Source organism: Xiphophorus hellerii, chromosome 9, assembly GCF_003331165.1.
Source record: "Xiphophorus hellerii strain 12219 chromosome 9, Xiphophorus_hellerii-4.1, whole genome shotgun sequence".
Classification (NCBI taxonomy): Eukaryota; Metazoa; Chordata; class Actinopteri; order Cyprinodontiformes; family Poeciliidae; genus Xiphophorus; species Xiphophorus hellerii.
This window is the reverse complement of record NC_045680.1, coordinates 30,407,664-30,430,361: the sequence shown is the minus strand read 5'-3', so window position 1 is coordinate 30,430,361 and position 22,698 is coordinate 30,407,664. Positions and strand designations below refer to the sequence as shown.

The following is a 22,698-nucleotide window of genomic DNA, read 5'->3' as shown; positions in this document are numbered from 1 at the left end:
AGATTCAAGGTAGTTTAACAAACTTAACAAAAAAGTGCAATTTAACATGAAAACCTGTAGAAAAGGGAAAAAAGAAGAACAATCCATGAAAGCATGAAAACAGAAAACTTAATCAGAAATTATTTCCATTACAAACAAAATCAAACAAAAATCCACAAACAAAATTTTTGCTGCACAAACGTTTGACACCAAATTTGCCTGATTTGAAGAAGGTGGGGGCCAACTTCACTCAGGTCTATTTACCTGCTACTTTACCCGCCACTGGAAGTTTCTTAAAAGTTTATCTGTTAGTCTGCAGCTCATGTGACCAAACCAGACGAGGAGATGAAAAGTTAAAACTCTCAATATTGTCTTGTACACAAGTTCTGGTTGGGTAACAGCAAGATCACTGAGTCTTCTTAAAAGATACATTAAATGTTTTAGTTAATTTTTTATCTCCAAAGTGTGGTGTTGCAAAAGTTTGAAAACATTTACCGTATTTTCCGCACTATAAGGCGCACCTTCAATGAATGGCCTATTTAAAACCTTTTTTCATATATAAGGCTCACCGCATTATAAGGCGCATAGAATAGACGCTACAGTAGAGGCTGGAGTTACGTTATGCATCCACTAGATGGCGCTGCGCTAAAGGGAATGTCGACAAAATAGTCAGATATTTCAGTCAAACTTTATTAATAAATTACAAACCAGCGTTCTGAAAACTCCCTTCATTCCCAAAATGAATACGCAGCTGTTTTATTATTTTCCCCGAGGTAAAGTCAGTGATGTGGTATTTTGTGACACAGTTTATCTTTTAACAACAGCAAGGTGTAACATATAGTGGAGGGGAACTTTTCCTCGATTCAATAAACACGTAAAAAACAGCCTGATGCTGTTACGGTAAATCAAACATTAGTGCAATCACAATATATATCCACTTCCACTATAACCATTGATTCAGCAAAAAATAAAAATACAGAGAAAAACAAAATCAGATTTAACAAGAACTAAACAGCTAGCCAGTGTGGGGAAGTTTTACCAAATACTTTTTTACTCTTACTTGAGTCATTCTTGGATGACTAGTTTTTAATTTTACCTGAGTAAAAATATGAAGTAGTACTACACTTGAGTACAATATTTGGGTACTCTGCACTTCTGGCTAGTTCTAGTACTTAAAGCAAACTAGACTGTTAAGTAGATCAGCAGTGGTATGGAGCAAAATTGGGGTCAAAAAGTTTTGCAAAAAAAAATTTGATATTGTGAAAAAAAAAGAACTGTAAAGCAGCTATTTAAGAAAAAAGACTGAAAGAGACGTAAAACAAATACTTGAAATGGAAAAAAGAAAGTTTGAGACTGAAAAAAGAGTTTAAAAAAAAAATCTTGAAACTGTTGACATGTTTTCTCATTTGTTTGTTTTCTTGTTGGTTTATTGCGTGTCGCATCACGTGAAATGTCTAACTTAACCCACCTTTGTCAAATAAAATGTGTGTCCTTCTAACACAGATGTGACATTTATCGCTGTGCCAAAAGGGAATCTGCTAACAAACTAAAAAAATGATTTAAAACTGAAAAAGTTTCTACAATGAAAAAAATCTTCAAACTAAAATAATTTGAAACTGAAAGTTTTGGGGGAAAAGTTTCTAAATCTGCAAACGAAAAAATAATTTGAAAAAAGTTCAGAACTACACTGTTAGACCTTTTATTGTAATTGTACAGTAACTTACTGGCAACACTGTTGCCAGCAAGTTACTGTAATTACCATTCTACAGTACCTTTACTGTTATGATATTTCACAGTTAATTTTTACTGTGAGTGTGCTTTACAGTTATAACTGCATTACTGTAAATGTAGTTTCTAGTATAATACAGTAATTGTATTTTATAGTAAAGCTGGTCTACTGTAAACTTGTTTCACAACATAATGTCAGAGTTTTACTGTAAATTAAAGTTTACATTTCTTTAAGATAAGAATATTTTACCATAAACCGAAAAATTTCATAAAAGAAATTTTAGTCCAAGTACTGTGAATAACAGGTATTTATTTTCAGCAGATTTGTAGAAATAAAATCCATTTACATATTCGCAATGTCATAAAAAACAACGTCACAATACAATATAATGTGCTGTAAAACAACAAAACCATAGAACACATTTCCTACATCAGAAGAACTTTTATTCCATTCGTCAAACAAAAGCAGTGGGATCCATCTTGTGGAAGCTGAACTGTAAAGAATAAGACAGACAATGTGGGAGGTCATGAGATGGTCAGGAAGTTATCTACATTTTCAAATCGACAGGAAGTTGACAAATTAAGCTGAAGTGACAATGTTCAAATGCATAAAATCTTTGTCATAAAGCAGCATTAAGTTGATAATTTGTTTTAAAAAAAATCAATTGGATTGAAGTGATAATAGAAGCTGCATAAAGAATGAGCAGGACTGGCTTCACTTCAGGTTTTTGGATTGTTTATGGCAAAAAGCAGTCAGTCTTCAGTAATTCAAAAGATTGCGTACTACAAATGTCCCCAAGGGGACGATGAAGTACAACAATCTTTTTAGTCATTTTGTTGGTGCTGACGGATTACTGCAAAGGTGTGCCTAATAAACTGAAAACTGCATAGTATAAAAATACACCACACTTAAACGACTACACACTTATACATTTCTGTGATTTATTAAGAGATGCAGCGACATCCACTTTTTACCACGGACACAGAAAAGATGCAGGCTACTCTAAAGGGCTATTGTGTAGGAATCACATGCCATTTATAAATAATCATTAAAATCAGATTAAAAAGGCTAAAGTAAAGTCAGAGCATGCAAGATAGGAGGAAAAGACAATAAAATAGTAAACATTTACATTTGGTAAAATACTTACCTAGTTGGAAGTCCTCCATTCAAATTCAGCAAGTTGTTGGAAGAAGGTGGTCAGTTGACACTGACTACTTTCCTCTTGACAAGACTTCCCGTCTTGCGGCTTTGTACCGACTTTGGCTGTGCATTTGGTACCAACATCTGGATTGATCCTCACAAAGAATCTTTTAACAGAAATAAAATATATTAATTGTATTTTTTAATGAAGACGTACAATACAGCAATCAGCTATGGTTCTTCATCATCAGTCAAACTGTCATTAAATTTAATTCATAAATGGCTTGGTGTAGAGTACTTGCCATTGTATCATCTCCAGCGTGGTGGATGCTGACTCCTGATACTCCAGATTGAAGACAGAATATGACCCAAGAAAGACAGCAAGGACGCTGGCAAAGTCATGTAGTTGCTCAGGCTGGAAAAATACCTTCTCCTCCATACTGACCATCCACCGGGTTGCAGACATCAAGCTATTTCCTAAAATAGACAAACCCTTGTCAGGCTAACGCTAGTGAGTAAAAGTACAGACTACCATAACAATTACATACATTGCTACGAAAAAATTATAGTGATAGAAAATATTCCTCTTACCAAGCATGATTACCCTTGGTGTAGTGGGTAAGGTCATTTCCATTTCAACAGACATCTTGGTGGAAGATACCTTTAAAACATAAAAGGAAAACTCTCTTAAATATGAATTACTGGTAGTAATTTATATTTAAAGGGCCAGTTCCCCCAGATTACAACAGGTTTTTGAGAACCTCATCCCGGAGACTAGACTAGACTTTACCCCTACATCCTGCTACCACTCTGAAACAGTGGATGTGAATGACAGTTTGTGGGGCTAAATGCATTTTTTTATAGCATTACATTCCACAAGTGTTCAGTCTGACTTCTGCAATGGCGGTGACTCCTGTGCATGTGGGACCTGAATGCAGAAAATGTTCTGAAGGAAGCAGGACATTGCTCTATTCCACATGCAAACCGATAATTAGCTGTGTGTTGATGTTTCTTCACATGACTACAAATTCTGTAAATTCTGAAGTACAAATGCTGCAGAATTTACACCTGTACATAGTTTGCACCTGTTAGTACTGACTTAACTTTAAATTTACAGGAGCATGGTTTAAACATGTGAACAGCCCTTATATGTAACCAGGGTTGGAAATTAACTTTTTTGTCCACCTGCCACTGTGGCTGAACCAACTCAAAAAATAACAGAAACCACTTTAATGTTTTTCACCTTTGTCCTCATTTACAGACTCTTATACACTATGTTGGAGATGTAATGGTACTTTAGCAGGCTAACCAGCTGTAGCAAGCTCAAAGTTATAGATTAGGTTAGCTGCTCCTCTACATTTCCAGACTATTTTGTGGCTTCAAATATGTTTGAAGAGCTGTCTTTTTACCTGTTGTCTTGTCTTTTGAAGAGATGAAGCTATGTTAGCAGTCAGCAGGACAGAACTGCACAGCCACTTGGAGGGAAAAAGCTTGGGAGTTAAAAAAAAGGTCATCTGAAGAAAAGGAAGAAAAAGAACAATGTTAGAAATTCATCCTTGCTGACCTACGTAGCTAATCTGCACTTTTAACATTTGCAAGATCATGGTTTAAACAAATGAACAGTCATTACATGTAAAATAAAGAAAAGGGGACGGGGGGGGGGATCAATTATCAGTTAAGGTTATATTGTTCCACAAAGGATGTAACAACAATGCTAACAGACACTCAGCACTGAGCTCATCTCAACCCAAAGCCGCCCGAGGAAGATTAAGCGGTTAAAAGTCAAGCTAAAACCTTCAACGGTAAAATTAGCACCTTAGCTAACGTTAACTCCGAACCAGCTCAAAAAATAACAACATCATATTTTCCTATCTTTCACCTCATTTACAGACACGTAACTTATAAGGTTGCAATATGCCAGTTATGTAAAACACCAGAGTTAGTAACGTAAAGGTAACGTTATTTTACCAGGCTAACCAGCACAAACCAGCTCATGCTATAATGCTAAGTTATAGCATTATAGCATGATGCTATAAGCTACGTTAACTCCATCTAAAATGTACATTTCCAGACTAGGTTTTGGCTTCAAACAGTTTTCTAAGAAGTGTTTTTTTACCTGTCTTGAAGAGCTGAAGCAGTGTGAGCCCACAGCACGGAGACAGAGCTGCACTTGGAGGGAAAAAGCTTCGGAGTTTAAAACAAACGTCATCAGAAAACAGTTGGAAGCGAAGCCACGCTTGATGACGTAGCTAGATAAACTGCATGTTAATGTTAGCTAGGATGTGAAAAAAACAAAAGTACATGCTCTCTTTCTGCCTTAAAAACATGTTAACCACTAAAGGAGTAAAAATACAGAAACAGGGAACCACGATGAAGCAGCTATGATGACCGTTGGAAATCAAATATAATTCTTACTGTATATTATAAGTACAGAACCACTACTGTAATGTGTAAACAGTAAATTACTGCAACTTCAAAACATACAGTAAGTTACTGTAATACTATGTACTTTACCCATAATGCAATGCAAATTACAGTAACTACTTGTAAAGATGTCTTATAGGGTGACCAAACGTCCGTATTTCCCGGGACATGTCCGTATTTCACGTCCTGTCCCGGGCGTCCCGGGTTTTTTTTAGAAAGTGAGGGAAATGTCCTGTTTTTTAAATTACCTTCATTGGACCATTATATTTACAGGCACTAGGGCACTGCGCACGGCGCTGCGTGTGACGTAATCCCTGAGCCGAGTCAGTGCGGGCAGCCCTGTTCTTAATCAGAAGATAGATGGCGTGGCTGTCAGTAGCCAACAACATACGAAAGCGCAAATGTATGTTTACCTACTATTTACAAAAGAGTTTCCCCGCTCTCAGCCCCCCCCCGAAAACAAAAACAAATGAAAACAAATCATTTGTTTTCAGTTGGGAAAACAAATGATTTGTTTTCCCAACTGAAAATATGGTCACCCTATTTATGGTAGTTTTACTGGGCATTTTGTGGTATTTAACTGAAATAAATACAGCAAAGGCTAGCAGTGTATGATGACCGTTGGGAATCAAATATAATTCTTACTGTATATTATAAGTACAGTACCACTACTGTAATGTGTAAACAGTAAATTACTGCAAATTCAAACATACAGTAAGTTACTGTAATACTATGTACTATACCCATAATGCAATGCAAATTACAGTAACTACTTGTAAAGATGTCTTATGGTAGTTTTACTGGGCATTTTGTGGTATTTAACTGTAGAAAATACAGCAAAGGATAACAGTGTACTTTTCAGATTCATATTTACTTTTCAGCAGAGCCTCAGAACTGACAGGGTGTTTAATCATGACAACACTTAGAAACAAACCCAAAACTAAGTTTTTAGTTTTCTTCTGTAAAAACACTCATCTGCCTAAAGATATGCTAAATAATAACTAAAATGTGAAGATGATGGTTTTAGCTGTACAACCTTATGTAGATGACTCAGTATTAATACATTTTATTTAAACGCATTTATTAACAAAGAACCCGTACAAACAAGATAAACCATCAGAAAGTTAGACAGTGCAGAGTAAGAAGATTTGAAAAGATGAGTTTTTTAGGCATTTTTTTAGTTTCCCGAAACAGGAAGAAAGAATTGAAAGGGAAAAACATAAACAAGATCAATTTTATTATCAAAAAACATCAAATTCAGGATTTACAAACAAATCATTTGATTGAAAAACAAAACAAAAAATATTAAAAATCTGAGGTTTTCTGTGAAAACAAAAGACTCTTGAAGGTTTTCTGTTTATAAAACGATGGCGAGCGTTTCCGCCACCATCTGGATCGCCCTGAGGGGATCGACGACGTCTTTCAGTTTGTCCTTCCTCAGAACCCAATCTGGTGCAAACCTGAACGACACAAAAATATGAGCTAAATTAGTCCCAACATTCACAGTAAGATTTGCATCGTGTTGTACAGAACAGCGAATAATGTCGTACATTTACAAATCTTCTTTTACACTTATTACGTCTTATTGCACACATGCAGATTTTACCGTACGCTTTGTGAATCTTTCTGACACTAATTTAGCTCCACAGAAAACAGCATTTTAGTTTCCACAGAACCAAAAGTCCTGTTTGGGTTTGTACAGATCAGATGCTGCCTACTTTGGTGGCGGTTTGGATTTGCGCGGCGGTTGGCGGAACAAAGAAGCTCCCGTTGATCGAGGCGTTGATTCTCCTGCCTGGTGATGCTGCGCTCTTCGTCCATTTTGTGTTTCCGCGCGGTGAGCCGGTAGATGCTGCGTATCCGGTCCAAAACTTTAGGCAGCTTCACCACCTCCTGAGGGGAAATAGATTAAATTAAATGTTTTCGTAAGGATTAGTGGGAAAGATTTTTTTTGTCTGCTTCAGACCTGAGCGCGGCGCTCGTCCTGCAGCAGCAGAGCGAGAGAGAAGGAGCAGGCTTTGGTGAAGATGCTGCCGCCCTTTTCGGCCACCTTGTCCCCGGCTTTCTCCCGGTATTTCTGCAGGTAAATCCAGCAGCGTTTTCCAGGGAGTTTTCCACCGAATACACCGCCTCTATGGTCAGGTGGTACTGAGGGGAAATACACATTTGAGTGTTAATAGTTAGATTTGAACCATCTTCTCTGATTGATCTCTGATGAAATAATTAATTAATCACATGACAAATTAAAACAAGCTCAATAATTACATTTTTTTCTTCTTCTACCAAAAACATGGATGACAAAAGTCTTCAGTCTGCTGCTTTGGTCTTCAACCAAATCTTTTTTTGAAGGGCATTTTGTTTACACAGACTTCATAATTCATATTATTTGTTGTTTCCGTTTTGTTTATTCATTTTGGATATCTTTAACATGTCTTCCAGTTCATCGGAATTTAAAGTTTATTGATCTCTGAGACCATTATATTTAGGGATGCACCAATATGAAAATTTGGTCCATCCGATATTAATATTACTGTTCTTGCTGAATTATATAATATATTTCTCTACTTTTTTTGACACCTTTGAAAAAACAAACGATCATAAACAGACAGAAACAAGATGTTGTTTATGATCGTTGTATTTATCAGGCCCAATGCAGACATGTTAAAAAATTACTAGTAACGACCGATACTGATGTTGGTGCTGATATATTGTGATTATATTCCTTAAATAGCCTCAAAAAACAACAATATTATCGTTTATTGCAAAAACTTATGGGACAATTTATCGTCCTTTTAAGGCCTGAAACAGCTAGATAGATACACTAATAACAGCTTATAGTACTTTAATTATTACTTAATGTATGACTATTAGAGATTTTTTAAGCACCAAAATACTTTATTTAGCCTTGTTGGTCTTTAATTTGCATTTGCCACATGTACTACCAACATCTTCCACCAGAGGGCGCAGTTCAAAAAAAGGATTCAATACAGGAGGGCTTTATGAAAAGTACAACTAGAGCCTGTTTTTGTAAAACCAATAAAATTAAGGGAAAAAAACCTGAAAGATTAAGTTGGTAAATTTCAATCAGCTTTTGTAAACAGGATGAGATTTGTATAAAAATGAAAGATATTCAGTCAGAAAAGCATCGATGTTATGAACCGGAGACGTCAGTTGTACCTTGGAGAGGTTGAGGAGGATCTGGACGGAGAAGGTGATGACCTCCATGCAGGGTCCGCTCCGGTTGCAGCTGCGTATCAGCGTGAAGATGACACCGGTGGCGTCGCTTCCCACCAGCCGCTCGCAGCACTCTGGCGACAGCCTGGTGGCGGCCTCTGCATAAAAAACGTTTCCATCACCACTCAGCCGACAGCAGCGAGCGAAAACAATCCAGTCCAGGTCTTACCGAGGTTCTTCAGGGCCTCCAGGATGAAGGAGAAGTGTTTGTATCGGAGGAGATACTCCAGCGCAGAAGAGGTTTTGTTGCAGAGTTTGTCTTCCTCTCGTACTTCAGCAGAGATTTTGCGCAAGCGGAGCCTCAGCTTCACGAGTAAATATTTCCTTAATATTGATGAAGTACTTGTTCCACTGGCAGATTATTTCACGTATGATATGGGACTAAATGTCTTGTTATAGATTAATTTAATCTACCAATGGAGCGAGTACTTTTCCATCAATATTAAGGAAATATGGACTTAAAACAAGCTCATATCTTGATGAAGTTACTTGTGGTTTTATCTTATTCAAAAATACTTTATTAATCCCACAGGGAAATTAAATGCTGTTGTAGTTCATTAATTTTTATTTCAAGTGGACTAATATTTGTGATAGGAAGTTTACCAAAATACTTGGTAAGATTTTTTTGTTTTTGCAGTGTAGCTCAAACATATCCCTTTATTTATATTTTCTAAACGTGAAGTTGAAGAATAATCCAATTAAAATACCAAAATTTCCACATAACTTTATATTTTGGTTCGTCTGATTATGTAATTTTTAAATATGAAATTATTGATAATTTGATTAGTTACTCAGTACTTGAGTAGACTTTTACCAAATAAAATGTTACTATTACTTTAGTAGTATGTCTTGGACAGCTACTTTTTACTTTTAATTGAGTACAATTTTTAGTTTCAAAAACATCTGGACTGTAACATCACTAATCAGCAGCTAGGTGATGGAGTTGCCTGTCACCTAGCAACCCCAGCTTGTTACCCAGCAATCCCAGCAGAGGTCCACCTTTTACCCAGGAACCCAAACTGAGCTCCAGCACATTTGGTCAGCTGGTTTTACTGTTGTGTGTGCTGTACAATGGCTGCTGGAAAAGACAAATGTTTTGTTGTTGGCATACTATTCAGAAAACACTTGCTGCATCCTTGTTAGTTGTGCAGGAGGCTCCACTAATGCTTTTCAAAGATGTACGGTTGTATAATAAAACCAAGTACAGTGGACGCCCCCGTTTGCAGTTCAATATTTGCAGATTTCAGAATTCACGTCTAAGATTTTCTAAATAAAATGCAGCCTGGGAAGTCTTTGGCTAGTTTGGCTAAAAGTAATGACAGTTGACATACTTTTAGCCAATCCAGGAGCGCCTTTCATTTTCCTTGTCGCTGATTGGTTGAGCCAACCAGAGCTGAGATAAGTAAGGCTGTAGATGTTAGCTTCTGCGGTTATGCTAACACCATTTCCACTGTAATGCATATTAAGGTACATTTGGTGTTTGACCTTTAAAAATCGACACTGATAAGCATTTTTAGAACAGGAATCAAATATTTAAAGATTTCAGCAATAGCCCCAGGGTGGAATATAAATCCAGTGTAAATGGAGATCGCTTGTTTCTGGCTGGAAGGCAGAGATGTTATGAGACTCTGTAACTGTTGTCACAATAACTGTTGGTTTATTTTCATCTTGTCACATTTACTGAAGGATTATAACTACAAATAAGAGTAGATAGTCAATAGGACAATCTGAATCCTTCAAGGAGAAACTGTGTTTTATCTCTGAAAATCAGAAGAATGAAAAACAGACAGCTGCCATAACAGGAAGGCGTCTCCATTTTATCCTGCTACCAAACCAGGGTATCGATTACACTGTGATTGATGATGAGATCAGTGCCGAGAAGTTCCTGAGCTTGGTCAAAGACCGCCGCAAAACATAAGTTAATACTGCAAAATTCTTGCTTGGTTGACATCTGTGGATATGAGGTTTTCACAAAAAAATGTGAAAGTGGTGCTTTAATTTTGTGTTTAATCAGTAATTAAAGCACTAAACTTTGCTTCAAGTCCTTGAAAGTTATTGATATTTAAACTGAACAGTTCTGTGATAACGTGTAATTTAATTTTGATTAGAAGATTAAAATGTGGAAAAAGTTTTCTACAGTAGAAACCAGATAAAAAATACACACATTTATTTTCTCACTAGAAACTATTTATAATAAGAAGTACATTGTGCCTTTAAAAGCTAACAAAACATACTGGAAATATAGATTACAACATTCTTTGTTTTAACTGACAGCCATCTTGGCAGGCAGTTGCTATGACAACAATAAACAAACCACAATACTAGTACATTACAACTTTTACTCATTTACAATTTTTGAGTTTTAAGCCTGATATTAACAACGAGGCTTAATCAATCCTAACCAACTTTCAACAAGATTTATAAATCAATAGTTTTAGTTTTTATATTTACTTTTCATATTGTTTACATCGATTTATTATAAATTTTTTTCCCACTCTCTTTTTCCACAATACAGAAGAAAATAAATGTTTGACTAAACAAGCAAAATTAACTTCCCAATGTTTAGATATTGAAAAACGTTCTATAGATTATCATATATGGCCCGTGTGTCAAACTCAAGGCCCGAGGGCCAAATCTGGCCCGCCATAGCTTTCTATGTGGCCCTCTAGACTCCAAATCATAGCAATGGCCCCTCCAGTTTTTACAAATAACCGCAAAATTCACACAAGAAGAATCAACAGACCCCCTCATGTTTCCTGAGTTTATCAACATGTTTTCTGAGTTTATCAACATTGTTTTCTGAGTTTATTAACATTTTTTCTCAAAATTGTCCATAAACATTTGGGTTCAAGTGCCTGCTGTCTCAGCCTGACCTGATGTCAAGTTATAGTCCATGACCGATAGAGATCTTGGATATTTAACTCAAACCAGAATTTGAGTTGAATATCGAAAAGAAAACTGTTCTCTTTACTAGAACGGTTGGAACAACCGTACACGACACAGACTTTAGTCATTTTGAAGCTGGATTGACTAAAGTAAATGGGCTGCATTTACTTCCTGACCCCCATCTGCACTGCGTCATATCGGTACTACGTCACATTCAACCCAGCAATAGTTGGTTGTTTACTTTGCAATTTCTACATTATTAAATCAGGACAGTCCAACTGCCCTTCCTAAAACATTTCTTAACATAATTCAGGTAAACTCTGCAATTTTTAATTTTTTTTATCTCAGCCATCTCAGTCTGACATACATAACAAAGAAGCTGATAATTTAATATTTTATAAACCTATTTTGGACTGAACCTATCTTATCTTTCATACAGCGATAAGAAATGTAAATAGAAATGTAAATAAATATCCTCCATCTATCCATTCATTGTCTTACACCCTGCCTATCTTCCGTTATCAACGAGCGAGAGGCGGGGTACACCCTCGACAGGTTAAATAAATATCAATATAATATAAATAATTACCTTTACAGTTAGGTAGTATTCCCTTTACACTCTGTGATGTAATATTGGAGGCAACCATCCAAAAACGTCTCAAAACATTTGCTGGAATTGTGACCTATTCCTACTGACAGAACTAATGTAACTGAGTCATGTTATACCACAAACTGTAATCTGTTGTTTGGTGTTAGCTTTGAAGAAATCAGATAAAATAATCAACATTTTCAATTAAAAATCCATTTTTGCTGCTAATTTATTGAATACATTAGACATATGAGCTCAAAAACAAAAATATTTCAGGGTTTCCCCCAGAAAACTTGCTAAGCCGGTGTTTTTGTATTAAAAGATGTTAAGTAGACAGGAAATGTAAAAATATTACTGGTGTAACAGAGTTACAAATGTGTTTCTTTGTTAAATTATTATTTCTTATTCATTTTATATTGAGAATTTGTGAATTTTATCTTATTCAGTTATTTTTATTTATTTTGTTGTTTTTGCCTGTGGGGGTCGCCCTTCTGCTCTCCGCCTCGTTTGTGTTTCCTGGGCTTCCGTAGTCTATTCCAGCCCTCGTAGCTCCTCTGCCCCCCCTTTTCCCTCAGAGCGTTGTTCTGCGCTGCTGTGGGTAAGTCAGAGGAAAGTTCGCTGCTGAGATATGTTTGTTTTTCTGTATGGATGTTGTTCATGTTGAGGTCTTTACCATATGTTGTTTATTATTGTTTGTTAGTGTGTTATTTTGCAGTTTTGACCGTCATTGTGGGGTTTTTTTATAAACAGTTTTATTATAATTTCCTTTTTATTTTGGCGCGAACGACCGGTGTTAGTCCAGCACAGCTCGGTTGAACATTGTTTTTATTTCCACATTTTTAGAGCTGGAGTGCAGGGAGAAGGAGTTGAGGAGGTTGTTAATTTGTTTTCCCTTCTTCCCCCAGGTATGTGTTTTTATTTTTAATTTATACTTTTTATCTCTGTTTATTTAACTCTGTCCCACTGTATTGTGTTGTTGTGGCCACCAGGTGGCGTTTTTCTCCTCTTGTTTTTAGTTAACGATTTTTGTGAGAAGATTTCTTTTTTTTGTTAACTTTTGTTAAGTCTGAGAGAAAAAAAAATGTTAGCTGAGAGCGTTGTTCTGCGCTTTTTGTGTCCAAACAGAGCAGCACACAAGGAGAGACCCGACCATGGCCTCTCAGCGGCGGTTTGTTTGGTTGCTGGCGTCCCTGAAACATCTGAGGAGATAAAATGGCAGCTGGAGCTGCCAGCTGATCGATTATGGACATCGAGGCCTACTTGACCTACGAGGAGGCTGCAGTGACGGCAAGTAGGCCGCTGGAGTGCCATGTTTGAAATTGCTGCGTTGGTTATTCGGTAAGTTATATTTCGGAAACCTTACTTTTAGTTTTTGTCTTTTTCCATCGACGACAGGCTCGGCTCCAGACGAGTTTAACAGGGGGGCTAACCTACGGCAAGCCGTTTTAAAATAAATTCGGTTTTGCCGCCCTTACATTCCAGATATCTCAAATTGTTTTATGACTAGACGTTTTAGCGATTTAAGATATCTCTAATTATATTTTGACTTGATAAAATACCTATTTGATATATCTCTAATTACATTCTGACTAGTCGAAATGACGTCAGATTTATCATAGAGTTGTATGGAGACTTCAATTCAAGATATCTACAATGAATTACTGACTATCTGAAATGCACACTTCAGATATCTACAATCAAATTATGACTAATCATAAAGTAAATTCGAGATATCTCGAATTTAGTTTTGATTAGTCATAATTCTAATTAAAGATATCTCGAATGACAACAACATTCGAGATATCTTACATTTATTTTGAATAGGAAATCTGTAGTTTTGACTAGTGAAAACTAAATTATAGATATCTTAAAAGCAAATAATTACTAGACAAAACTAAATTTAAGATATCTTGAATTGTAATTTTGACTAGTCAAAATTCTTTTTAAGATATCTCTGAATGATTTGGAGATATCTTGAATTACACAGCTTTTCTATTTAAGATATCTTAAATTAACATTCTGACTAGTCAGAATGACATTAACTGATATCTTGAATATGTATTATGTGTAGTCAAAACGACCCTGACTTACGTGGCAATTTGAAAGTTAATAAAGCAATGACAAATAGAAGAAAAAAAAAATAGAAAAAACATTTCATATGTTGAAAATGCTTTGACAATAGCAATTTTAGCTTTTCAAAGCAGTTTTTAAGTGCATTCGGTTTGTCGGAAACGAATAAACAGGAAATTCTTTGCAGATTTGAGAAGCAGTCTTATAGTTGATGAAGTTTTGAGTTCTCTGCATATCCAACATGGCCGAGCTCTTTCTATGTTGTGGCATTTATCGACAATTTTGTGCGGGAAACATAAAATTCTGCAGGCAACTGTTTGGACAGCACAAAGGGGCTTCCACGCAATTCTTAATTCAGATATCTAAAATTGTAATTTTGACTAGTCATAATTAAGTTAAAGATATCTTAAATTGTTATTAATGACGGAACCAGTGTCGTAATTTGAGATATCTTGAAAGGAATTTTGACTCGTCAAAATGTAATTGAAGATATCTCGAATTATTATTCTTACTAGTCAGAATGTAAATGCAGATATCTTAAGGTTACCGCTCCAGATAGTCAAAATGTAGTTTTGTCTAGTCAAAATGCATTTTTAGATATCTAGAACGTAATTACGGATAGTCAGAAGAAACCGCATTTATGTTAATACGGCTTGCCATATAGCATCGGCTTATTCTGTGGGTGTAAATTAATCTACGTAGCAATAATATCCACTCAAGTAAAAGAAAAGGGTACAGTGCAATAAAACTACCTCCAAGTACCTTCCCCCCCCCCCAAAAAAGCTACTCGAATGTAACAAGTACTTCCCAGTTTTTGAACAAAAACAACACCAGTAGCCTACAGGCTGCTTGTTAACAAGCTTAAGGTGCTGTGTTGGTATTAGCTTGTCATCTCTTAGCTAACATTACCTGCATCCAACAGCATTACTCAACTTAGTCGGTTAGTTTGAGGGGAAAACCGTGCAAAGGTTCTTTGCATTTTGCTGGTTTGCTGCTATGATTCTAACACACTTTGCAGCTCTGCACAGCAGCAGCTGGTCTCCTTTGCACAGGTTAGAGCCAGGGCGAGCATCTTGACGATCATGTTACGTTTAGAGGCGGCTTGGAAAAGCAGGTTACGACGTGTTAACAATGGATTAAACAGTTTTAATTGCTGAATAAAGTGACAGAAGCCACAGTTTATGGGAAGTGCGGAAGCCCTTATTGTATCAAATCAATATAGGAATAACAGAGAGGTTAGCCACTTTAAGTTGAAAACAACAAATGGCTTCCAGTTCGGGGGAGGGGGAGGCGGCACACAGCTGATTCTGCCGCTGGGCCTGGTTAGTGAAGTAATTTTTTGTGTCCAAACAGAGCAGCACACAAGGAGAGACCCGACCATGGCCTCTCAGCGGCGGTTTGTTTGGTTGCTGGCGTCCCTGAAACATCTGAGGAGATTAAAATGGCAGCTGGAGCTGCCAGCTGATCGATTATGGACATCGAGGCCTACTTGACCTACGAGGAGGCTGCAGTGACGGCAAGTAGGCCGCTGGAGTGCCATGTTTGAAATTGCTGCGTTGGTTATTCGGTAAGTTATATTTCGGAAACCTTACTTTTAGTTTTTGTCTTTTTCCATCGACGACAGGCTCGGCTCCAGACGAGTTTAACAGGGGGGCTAACCTACGGCAAGCCGTTTTAAAATAAATTCGGTTTTGCCGCCCTTACATTCCAGATATCTCAAATTGTTTTATGACTAGACGTTTTTAGCGATTTAAGATATCTCTAATTATATTTTGACTTGATAAAATACCTATTTGATATATCTCTAATTACATTCTGACTAGTCGAAATGACGTCAGATTTATCATAGAGTTGTATGGAGACTTCAATTCAAGATATCTACAATGAATTACTGACTATCTGAAATGCACACTTCAGATATCTACAATCAAATTATGACTAATCATAAAGTAAATTCGAGATATCTCGAATTTAGTTTTGATTAGTCATAATTCTAATTAAAGATATCTCGAATGACAACAACATTCGAGATATCTTACATTTATTTTGAATAGGAAATCTGTAGTTTTGACTAGTGAAAACTAAATTATAGATATCTTAAAAGCAAATAATTACTAGACAAAAACTAAATTTAAGATATCTTGAATTGTAATTTTGACTAGTCAAAATTCTTTTTAAGATATCTCTGAATGATTTGGAGATATCTTGAATTACACAGCTTTTCTATTTAAGATATCTTAAATTAACATTCTGACTAGTCAGAATGACATTAACTGATATCTTGAATATGTATTATGTGTAGTCAAAAACGACCCTGACTTACGCTGGCAATTTGAAAGTTCAATAAAGCAATGACAAATAGAAGAAAAAAAAAATAGAAAAAACATTTCATATGTTGAAAATGCTTTGACGATAGCAATTTTAGCTTTTCAAGCAGTTTTTAAGTGCATTCGGTTTGTCGGAAACGAATAAACAGGAAATTCTTTGCAGATTTGAGAAGGCAGTCTTATAGTTATGAAGTTTTGAGTTTCTCTGCATATCCAACATGGCCGAGCTCTTTCTATGTTGTGGCATTTATCGACAATTTTGTGCAGGAAACATAAAATTCTGCAGGCAACTGTTTGGACAGCACAAAGGGGCTTTCACGCAATTCTTAATTCAGATATCTAAAATTGTTATTTTGACTTGTCATAATTAAGTTAAAGATATCTTAAATTGTAATTAATGACGGAACCAGTGTCGTAATTTGAGATATCTTGAAAGGAATTTTGACTCGTCAAAATGTAATTGAAGATATCTCAAATTATTATTCTTACTAGTCAGAATGTAAATGCAGATATCTTAAGTTACCGCTCCAGATAGTCAAAAATGTAGTTTTGTCTAGTCAAAATGCATTTTTAGATATCTAGAACGTAATTACGGATAGTCAGAAGAAAACCGAATTTATGTTAATACGGCTTGCCATATAGCATCGGCTTATTCTGTGGGTGTAAAATTAATCTACGTAGCAATAATATCACTCAAGTAAAAGAAAAGGGTACAGTGCAATAAAACTGCTCGAAGTACCCTCCCCCCCCCAAAAAAGCTACTCGAATGTAACAAGTACTTCCCAGTTTTGAACATAAACAACACCAGTAGCCTACAGGCTGCTTGTTAACAAGCTTAAGGTGCTGTGTTGGTATTAGCTTGTCATCTCTTAGCTAACATTACCTGCATCCAACAGCATTACTCAAGTTAGTCGGTTAGTTTGAGGGGAAAAACCGTGCAAAGGTCTTTGCATTTTGCTGGTTTGCTGCCATGATTCTAACACACGTGTGCAGCTCTGCACAGCAGCAGCAGGTCTCCTTTGCACAGGTGTAGAGCCAGGGCGAGCATCTTGACGATCATGTTACGTTTAAAGGCGGCTTGGAAAAGCAGGTTACGACGTGTTAACAATGGATTAAACAGTTTTAATTGCTGAATAAAGTGACAGAAGCTACAGTTATGGGAAGTGCGGAAGCCCTTATTGTATCAAATCAATATAGGAATAACAGAGAGTTAGCCACTTTAAAGTGAAAACAACAAATGGCTTCCAGTTCGGGGGAGGGGGAGGCGGCACACAGCTGATTTCTGCCGCTGGGCCTGGTTAGTGAAGTAATTTTTGTGTCCAAACAGAGCAGCACACAAGGAGAGACCCGACCATGGCCTCTCAGCGGCGGTTTGTTTGGTTGCTGGCGTCCCTGAAACATCTGAGGAGATAAAATGGCAGCTGGAGCTGCCAGCTGATCGATTATGGACATCGAGGCCTACTTGACCTACGAGGAGGCTGCAGTGACGGCAAGTAGGCCGCTGGAGTGCCATGTTTGAAATTGCTGCGTGGGTTATTCGGTAAGTTATATTTCGGAAACCTTACTTTTAGTTTTTGTCTTTTTCCATCGACGACAGGCTCGGCTCCAGACGAGTTTAACAGGGGGGCTAACCTACGGCAAGCCGTTTTAAAATAAATTCGGTTTTGCCACCCTTACATTCCAGATATCTCAAATTGTTTTATGACTAGACGTTTTAGCGATTTAAGATATCTCTAATTATATTTTGACTTGATAAAATACCTATTTGATATATCTCTAATTACATTCTGACTAGTCGAAATGACGTCAGATTTATCATAGAGTTGTATGGAGACTTCAATTCAAGATATCTACAATGAATTACTTACTATCTGAAATGCACACTTCAGATATCTACAATCAAATTATGACCAATCATAAAGTAAATTCGAGATATCTCGAATTTAGTTTTGATTAGTCATAATTCTAATTAAAGATATCTCGAATGACAACAACATTCGAGATATCTTACATTTATTTTGAATAGGAAATCTGTAGTTTTGACTAGTGAAAACTAAATTATAGATATCTTAAAAGCAAATAATTACTAGACAAAACTAAATTTAAGATATCTTGAATTGTAATTTTGACTAGTCAAAATTCTTTTTAAGATATCTCTGAATGATTTGGAGATATCTTGAATTACACAGCTTTTCTATTTAAGATATCTTAAATTAACATTCTGACTAGTCAGAATGACATTAACTGATATCTTGAATATGTATTATGTGTAGTCAAAACGGACCCTGACTTACGTGGCAATTTGAAAGTTCAATAAAGCAATGACAAATAGAAGAAAAAAAAAATAGAAAAAACATTTCATATGTTGAAAATGCTTTGACAATAGCAATTTTAGCTTTTCAAAGCAGTTTTTAAGTGCATTCGGTTTGTCGGAAACGAATAAACAGGAAATTCTTTGCAGATTTGAGAAAGCAGTCTTATAGTTGATGAAGTTTTGAGTTCTCTGCATATCCAACATGGCCGAGCTCTTTCTATGTTGTGGCATTTATCGACAATTTTGTGCAGGGAAACATAAAATTCTGCAGGCAACTGTTTGGACAGCACAAAGGGGCTTTCACGCAATTCTTAATTCAGATATCTAAAATTGTTATTTTGACTTGTCATAATTAAGTTAAAGATATCTTAAATTGTTATTAATGACGGAACCAGTGTCGTAATTTGAGATATCTTGAAAGGAATTTTGACTCGTCAAAATGTAATTGAAGATATCTCGAATTATTATTCTTACTAGTCAGAATGTAAATGCAGATATCTTAAGTTACTGCTCCAGATAGTCAAAATGTAGTTTTGTCTAGTCAAAATGCATTTTTAGATATCTAGAACGTAATTACGGATAGTCAGAAGAAACCGAATTTATGTTAATACGGCTTGCCATATAGCATCGGCTTATTCTGTGGGTGTAAAATTAATCTACGTAGCAATAATATCACTCAAGTAAAAGAAAAGGGTACAGTGCAATAAAACTACTCCAAGTACCTTCCCCCCCCAAAAAAGCTACTCGAATGTAACAAGTACTTCCCAGTTTTGAACAAAAACAACACCAGTAGCCTACAGGCTGCTTGTTAACAAGCTTAAGGTGCTGTGTTGGTATTAGCTTGTCATCTCTTAGCTAACATTACCTGCATCCAACAGCATTACTCAAGTTAGTCGGTTAGTTTGAGGGGAAAACCGTGCAAAGGTCTTTGCATTTTGCTGGTTTGCTGCCATGATTCTAACACACGTGTGCAGCTCTGCACAGCAGCAGCAGGTCTCCTTTGCACAGGTGTAGAGCCAGGGCGAGCATCTTGACGATCATGTTACGTTTAAAGGCGGCTTGGAAAAGCAGGTTACGACGTGTTAACAATGGATTAAACAGTTTTAATTGCTGAATAAAGTGACAGAAGCCACAGTTATGGGAAGTGCGGAAGCCCTTATTGTATCAAATCAATATAGGAATAACAGAGAGTTAGCCACTTTAAAGTGAAAACAACAAATGGCTTCCAGTTCGGGGGAGGGGGAGGCGGCACACAGCTGATTCTGCCGCTGGGCCTGGTTAGTGAAGTAATTTTTTGTGTCCAAACAGAGCAGCACACAAGGAGAGACCCGACCATGGCCTCTCAGCGGCGGTTTGTTTGGTTGCTGGCGTCCCCGAAACATCTGAGGAGATAAAATGGCAGCTGGAGCTGCCAGCTGATCGATTATGGACATCGAGGCCTACTTGACCTACGAGGAGGCTGCAGTGACGGCAAGTAGGCCGCTGGAGTGCCATGTTTGAAATTGCTGCGTTGGTTATTCGGTAAGTTATATTTCGGAAACCTTACTTTTAGTTTTTGTCTTTTTCCATCGACGACAGGCTCGGCTCCAGACGAGTTTAACAGGGGGGCTAACCTACGGCAAGCCGTTTTAAAATAAATTCGGTTTTGCCGCCCTTACATTCCAGATATCTCAAATTGTTTTATGACTAGACGTTTTAGCGATTTAAGATATCTCTAATTATATTTTGACTTGATAAAATACCTATTTGATATATCTCTAATTACATTCTGACTAGTCGAAATGACGTCAGATTTATCATAGAGTTGTATGGAGACTTCAATTCAAGATATCTACAATGAATTACTGACTATCTGAAATGCACACTTCAGATATCTACAATCAAATTATGACTAATCATAAAGTAAATTCGAGATATCTCGAATTTAGTTTTGATTAGTCATAATTCTAATTAAAGATATCTCGAATGACAACAACATTCGAGATATCTTACATTTATTTTGAATAGGAAATCTGTAGTTTTGACTAGTGAAAACTAAATTATAGATATCTTAAAAGCAAATAATTACTAGACAAAACTAAATTTAAGATATCTTGAATTGTAATTTTGACTAGTCAAAATTCTTTTTAAGATATCTCTGAATGATTTGGAGATATCTTGAATTACACAGCTTTTCTATTTAAGATATCTTAAATTAACATTCTGACTAGTCAGAATGACATTAACTGATATCTTGAATATGTATTATGTGTAGTCAAAACGACCCTGACTTACGCGGCAATTTGAAAGTTCAATAAAGCAATGACAAATAGAAGAAAAAAAAAATAGAAAAAACATTTCATATGTTGAAAATGCTTTGACGATAGCAATTTTAGCTTTTCAAAGCAGTTTTTAAGTGCATTCGGTTTGTCGGAAACGAATAAACAGGAAATTCTTTGCAGATTTGAGAAGCAGTCTTATAGTTGATGAAGTTTTGAGTTCTCTGCATATCCAACATGGCCGAGCTCTTTCTATGTTGTGGCATTTATCGACAATTTTGTGCGGGAAACATAAAATTCTGCAGGCAACTGTTTGGACAGCACAAAGGGGCTTCCACGCAATTCTTAATTCAGATATCTAAAATTGTTATTTTGACTTGTCATAATTAAGTTAAAGATATCTTAAATTGTAATTAATGACGGAACCAGTGTCGTAATTTGAGATATCTTGAAAGGAATTTTGACTCGTCAAAATGTAATTGAAGATATCTCGAATTATTATTCTTACTAGTCAGAATGTAAATGCAGATATCTTAAGTTACCGCTCCAGATAGTCAAAATGTAGTTTTGTCTAGTCAAAATGCATTTTTAGATATCTAGAACGTAATTACGGATAGTCAGAAGAAACCGAATTTATGTTAATACGGCTTGCCATATAGCATCGGCTTATTCTGTGGGTGTAAAATTAATCTACGTAGCAATAATATCACTCAAGTAAAAGAAAAGGGTACAGTGCAATAAAACTACTCCAAGTACCCTCCCCCCCCCCCAAAAAAGCTATTCGAATGTAACAAGTACTTCCCAGTTTTGAACAAAAACAACACCAGTAGCCTACAGGCTGCTTGTTAACAAGCTTAAGGTGCTGTGTTGGTATTAGCTTGTCATCTCTTAGCTAACATTACCTGCATCCAACAGCATTACTCAAGTTAGTCGGTTAGTTTGAGGGGAAAACCGTGCAAAGGTCTTTGCATTTTGCTGGTTTGCTGCCATGATTCTAACACACGTGTGCAGCTCTGCACAGCAGCAGCTGGTCTCCTTTGCACAGGTGTAGAGCCAGGGCGAGCATCTTGACGATCATGTTACGTTTAAAGGCGGCTTGGAAAAGCAGGTTACGACGTGTTAACAATGGATTAAACAGTTTTAATTGCTGAATAAAGTGACAGAAGCTACAGTTATGGGAAGTGCGGAAGCCCTTATTGTATCAAATCAATATAGGAATAACAGAGTTAGCCACTTTAAAGTGAAAACAACAAATGGCTTCCAGTTCCGGGGAGGGGGAGGCGGCACACAGCTGATTCTGCCGCTGGGCCTGGTTAGTGAAGTAATTTTTTGTGTCCAAACAGAGCAGCACACAAGGAGAGACCCGACCATGGCCTCTCAGCGGCGGTTTGTTTGGTTGCTGGCGTCCCTGTAAAATCTGAGGAGATATAATGGCATCTGGAGCTGCCAGCTGATCGATTATGGACGTACTACAATCAAGCTGAGGATCGCCAGCAGTTGATCGATTATGGATGTACTACAATCAAGCTGACGATTCCCTTCAATCAAGCTGAGGATTCCCTTCTATCAAGCTGAGGATTCCCTTCAATCAAGCTGAGGATTCCCTTCAATCAAGCTGAGGATTCCCTTCAATCAAGCTGAGGATTCCCTTCAATCAAGCTGAGGATTCCCTTCAATCAAGCTGAGGAATTGCTACAAGGTGCCTGGCGGATCCGCCCAACCCATCAAAGGTTTAAGTCAAAGAACTG

The 22,698-nt window shown here is 36.7% G+C and overlaps 1 long non-coding RNA gene and 1 pseudogene across 1 annotated transcript; one reads left to right on the top strand and one right to left on the bottom strand.

Moving 5' to 3' along the window:
• Nucleotides 1-7,036: 7,036 nt before the first annotated feature.
• LOC116725914 (abnormal spindle-like microcephaly-associated protein homolog) lies at nt 7,037-11,401 on the bottom strand (annotated as a pseudogene).
• A 1,002-nt stretch (nt 11,402-12,403) lies between these two features.
• Nucleotides 12,404-12,886, top strand: LOC116726269 (uncharacterized). Its single transcript, XR_004340574.1, has 2 exons — nt 12,404-12,579; nt 12,825-12,886. It is a non-coding gene; the product is annotated as an uncharacterized LOC116726269 (long non-coding RNA).
• The last annotated feature ends 9,812 nt before the right edge of the window (nt 12,887-22,698 follow it).